Consider the following 5,517-nt stretch of genomic DNA (forward strand, 5'->3'; position numbering starts at 1 on the left):
TGACAACACTTTTTCACCCAACATAGCAGCCATCATTAATGAACACCACGTTCAGCAGCCTTCGTGGCAGTGAGTTGTAAGCCTTTGTTAACCAACGGCTGAAACTGAGTAAGCAGAGAGAGGCACCCATCTCCACAAGCACAAAATGTAAGGGCGGGGGACGGGTCACCCATAAACTCAATAATGAAGACAAATATATTTTAGTGCAATATTTTATAAGGAAAATCACTGGCGTGGGGGCCAGTTGAGTTTCTGAAATAGGTGTAGTTTTAAAAATGTGGATGATGCCTGCCCCATTTGAGGTAGAACCACGTTTTTGCTAAAGAGGTGTAATGTCTTGAAGCTCTTTCATGCCTTTTGGCTACCTGGTATGTATTTTTTCTACTTTCTCCATTGTACTTCAATGATACTCTCACCAAGTATTCCCAAGCACCAAATTTATCTTTTCCTCCCTTAAAGTTCCTGAGATCAGACAGGAGGATGCAGATAGAGTGAGCTGATCTTAGGGAGATCTCTTCAAGGTGGACAGTGACATTTATGTGGATCCTGGACCTATATCACCTCGCTGGCTGTAAAGCCTTTATATTATCTAAGAAATATGTGTATGACAGCACTATATATGGGCTTGGTATCAAATGGGGCTCAGAGATCTGTGAACTTGACTCTAAGGTTCCAGGCTGCTGCTGATGGTACCCAGCTGTCCACCTCTCCTTAGTTAGGTCATGAATTTTCTCTCTTTCCTAAAGGATGTTGTGCATGGTATACTAACCATATCCATGGTGATGTGATGCAGTGCACAACCTGTGGAACTGTATACATGCTGAGGCCATACACTGAAGCTTGCACACTTTGTAGGTAAAGAGTTGTAACAGAGCTACATAGAAGCAGATGTCTGTCACTTGATGTGGACTTTTAAGAATCATACTTTGCTTTTATTTTGTAAAGTGGAGAAAATGACAACACCACTTCAGAAGTTATAAAGACCAACAAGGCCATATTAAAAAAAAGAAGTTCCTACAAATATTAGTTTTAACCAAAAAGAAAGTTACTCAATTCATTTAAGATCGTCAAAATCCTTAACAAATGGCAAAACGTAAAAAAACAATGTTTTGAAAACTGATATTTATTTCCAGATACGATTTTAAGAGTTTTTAAATATTTTCTTTTTTTTTTTTTTTTTTTTTTTTTTGAGACGGAGTCTTGCTCTGTTGCCCAGGCTGGAGTGCAGTGGCTGGATCTCGGCTCACTGCCAGCTCCACCTCCCAGGTTTACGCCATTCTCCTGCCTCAATCTCCCATGTAGCTGGGACTACAGACACCCACCACCACGCCTGGCTGGTTTTTTGTATTTTTAGTAGAGATGGGTTTTCGCCGTGTTAGCCAGGATGGTCTCGATCTCCTGACCTCGTGATCTGCCTGCCTCAGCCTCCCAAAGTGCTGAGACTACAGGTGTGAGCCACCACGCCTGGCCCAAATATTTTCTATTTTTAATTTTTCCAGCTTTATTAAGGTATAGTTGACAAATAAACATTGTATATATTTAAGATGCACAACTTCATTTCTGCATAATTTATTTGTTCTGTTCTATTTCCTGCTGAAAGTAAGGCAAGTGTCATATAGACAGCACACAGCTGGATCTTGGTTTTCTTTTTTTTAATGGATTTTTCATTCTAGATTTTTTTAAAGCATAATAAACATTGTATATATTTAAGATGTGCAACTTCATTTCTGCTTCATTTTTTTCTGTCTAATCTTCCTTCTGCTAAATATAGAGCAAGAGTCTATTGTAACAACATACAGTTGGATCTTGGTTTTCTTTTTCTTTGTTTAATAGACTTTTTTTTTTTGTCCCCACAATGACATTTGTTTCCAATCTTCCTTTCAGAACCAGAAAATGTCGGAAGATGTTAAGATCCCCCATTACTTAGAGGAAAAACAACTGAAACAAGAACGTTGTTTATCACTGCCGTGGAAATTTCCTTTTATTCTTGACACAACTTGATGACTTAAAGTGTGTTTTCTTCTGTGTGAAGTACGTGAGCTTTCTCGTTAAGCATTCCCAACTCATTGGATGTGATGTGGTTATAAAGATAAGTTAGGCGGCTAGACCCTGCATTCTAAAAAAACGATTACTTGTCTGTTGGTTTGGCCATTCATTTGCACAAAAAGAGTGTGGCTCTCTGTTCTGAGATCTTCAGCTACTTCATAGTGCAATAACACACACATGCTTAACCATGTTGATGGCACAAAGCAGTGAGCAGTAGGGAGGCAGAGTATCTTGGTGGGGAGGGGATGTTATCAGCTTCTGGGAGATGGAGAATATTGTTGAGTTCCAAAGATGCTAAATTCTTCAGTGATATAAAAAATCATTGAGCATTCATTATTGTGAATGAAGTGGGGATGCATTATTTCTGACACCCACAAGCAGGGTTTGATCATCCTTTCAGCTTTGATGTATCTGCACATAAAATTATTACCTGGAGAAAATAAGGCTGCATTTTGAAATGTTAAGTGCAAAACAACTGGTGTTAAAACCAACTGGGGGAAATCTTGGGATTTTTTTCTTAGGAAATCATATGGTTTTGATATATTTTGGCACATAGGAGACAGAAATGGTGATTATCAGGCATTGAGCCTTTTTGTGGTGGTTTTAGTCTTTGATAGTCTGTAAGTACTAGTTCCTAGGGCAACAACATTGCATTCCTTGGTTTATACTTTTTCTATTCACCAGAGTAGGAAATCTTAAATCCTTAGGCATCCAAGAAGTATACCAGCTTTTTGCTTCTCTTTTAGAAACACTTGTGGGGACAGAAAAAAGGATGGTTTGGGCATATTGATATAGTTTGAGTAAACTAAGGTTAATGTTCATATAACATTTCGACTTTGCCATAAATATCAGAACCAAAGATTAAGACATTCATGTGCAGTCTGGAATGTATATATGGGACCCATAAAAATTCCAAGTATGCATGTTTTATGCTCACCATTATGAATTGGGGTCTCAGAGAAGGTTGAAAGTGGAAAGCACTTGGAAGAGCTCCCCAGTTTGTAAAATACCTTTAATCATTCACATTAGGCATCTCGGAGCTGCGGGGCTCAAATGTGGATTCATGCATCATTTGTGCAATTTGAAGACAGTCCATATTTCCTGTTTCAGTATTAGGTCCCACAGCACTTTTCAATTCTTGTAGAAGGTTGCTTTCAGGAGTGGTGATGTCTGATGCTCCATTACTATTTTCTATATAAGAGTTTCAGCATAAGCTTAATTAAATTCTTGTGAAAAAGTCTCTGTGTTTTTAGTTACATACACACATACCTACTTAAATGGAATCTAAACATTTTTAGCCTTTAATCCATTCCATTTTCTAAAACTGTCGTAAACCATTTTTAATCATTGTAAATAAATGTAAAAGAAAAATAACTGGATTTGATTATTGCATAGTTTTTTTCTATATTTCACAAATAAATTTCATGAAATGGCTGTAGAAGTGGCCCCAAAATTATGAACCTCCATAGCTGTGAATATGATGCAACAAATCTGTTTTAAAGCTCAAGATTATGAACATAGGAAATTCATAGAGTTACTTAATAATGAGATAAAATTCACCTAAGTGACAAGGATCATGTTCAATCTACTTAAAATGAAAATATTTGAATAATGATTGCTTGGGGGAACCTCTCTTTCAGGGGTCATGAGGACCACCTGTTGGGTATTCTGTTTTCATGCTGAGAAGGTGAGAATCGAACAGATGAAAAAAGCCTTGATAAGATGTCATCTCCATGTATTTTAGAGAAGGATAACCTTGACTCTACAGTTGACCTTGAACAACACAGGGCTGAACTGCATAGGTACACCTATATGTGAATTTGCTTCTGGCTCTGCCATTACTGAGACAGCAGGACCAACCCTCCATCTACTCAACATGAAGATGATAAGGATGAAGACCTTTATGGTGATCTACTTCCACTTAATAAATAGTAAATTCATTAATTTTATCTTCCTTACGATTTTGTTCGTAACATTTTCTTTAGCTTTATTGTAATAATATGGTATGTAATACATATGCAAAATATGTGTTCATCAACTGTTATCAGTAAGGCTTTCAGTCAACCAGTATGCTATGAGTAAAGTTTTCGGAGAGTCAAAAGTTATACATGAGCTTTCGACTGTGCAGAGGGTCAGTTCCCCTCACTACCCCACATTGTTCAAGGGTCAACTGTATAATGTTAAAAGCCACGCTTACCTCCTCTTTGTGGGGACTTGAATGCATTTGGTGGTCAACGGATAAATATCTTCATGATGGAATGAAGAGAAGACATGACTAATTTTAGTAGGGTGAAGCGGAAAATGACAAATATACGAGCTATATTTTTGTTTAACTTGTTCTACACGGGAAAAATAACTTTTTTGTCCAAGTATAAACCACTATATGAAATTCTTCTGGTTTTAGGGGAGAGGAATGTATGATTCTGCTGATTTGCCTTTGACTACTGGAATTGGAATACCCAATTACACACAAAAACACACACACATACACAAGCACAGTATTAACACACTGATACGAGTAGAATTATGTCCCCTCAAATTCCTATGTTGAAGTCCTAATGCCTGGCACCTCAGAATGTGGCCTTATTAAAAAGAAGTCTGTTGCAGAGGTAATTAGGTTATTGAAATGGGGTCATGCTGGAGTGAGGTGAGTTCCTAATCCCACAGGCCTGGTGTCTTTATAAGAATGTGGGGTTTGGATATAGGTAGTCACACAAGGAGAAGACTAGAGTGATATTACTACAAGCCAGAGAACTACCCAAAGGAGAGGACCCTGGAACAGATCCTTACCTAGAGACTTCAGAGGGAGCATAGCCCTGTGGACACCCTGGTTTTGGACTTCTGGCCCCCAGAACTGTGCAAGAATAAACAAATATCCATTGTTTAGGCCACTCAGTTTGCAATAGTTTGCTATAGCAGTTCCAGGGAATGAATATATGCATTAACACATGCCATATACATGTTTTTCCGCCTAATTAAAAATGGTGGGGAATTAGTTTAGCTTGCCTATAGAGGTAGTACGCAAGATTAGCCAGGGTTAAATACCAGACTCTGACACTCAATTTACAGATTCACAACCCGGTTTCTCCATTTCAAGCTGTGCACACTTAGGCAAGTTATACAACCTCTCTGGGCCACGGTTACCCCATTTTGGGGAAACAAAGGGGAGGTATCCTAAGAAGATCTTCCTCTCCAAGATGTGTTGAGGATGTAAGACAATGTGTGAAGACTGGGCACGGTGGCTCATGCCTGTAATCCTAGCACTTTGGGGGGCCAAGGCAGGTGGATCACCTGAGGTCAGGAGTTTGAGACCAGCTTGGCCAACATGGTGAAACTCCGTGTCTACCAAAAATACAAAAAATTACCCAGGCATGGTGGTGCATGCCTGTAATTCCACCTACTTGGGAGGCTGGGGCACTAGAATCACTTGAATCAGGGAGGTCGAAGTTTCAGTAAATGGAGATCATACCA

At 38.8% G+C, this 5,517-nt stretch overlaps 1 long non-coding RNA gene across 1 annotated transcript; it reads right to left on the reverse strand.

Annotated features, from left to right (window-relative positions):
- Positions 1-907: 907 nt before the first annotated feature.
- LOC134737331 (uncharacterized) lies at positions 908-4,890 on the reverse strand. The gene is made up of 2 exons (XR_010122126.1): positions 4,244-4,890; positions 908-3,237 (listed from the first exon to the last, which is right to left on the reverse strand). It is a non-coding gene; the product is annotated as an uncharacterized lncRNA (long non-coding RNA).
- Positions 4,891-5,517: the final 627 nt, after the last annotated feature.

The sequence above is a fragment of the Symphalangus syndactylus genome, chromosome 8 (genome assembly GCF_028878055.3).
Source record: "Symphalangus syndactylus isolate Jambi chromosome 8, NHGRI_mSymSyn1-v2.1_pri, whole genome shotgun sequence".
NCBI classification, from domain to species: domain Eukaryota; kingdom Metazoa; phylum Chordata; class Mammalia; order Primates; family Hylobatidae; genus Symphalangus; species Symphalangus syndactylus.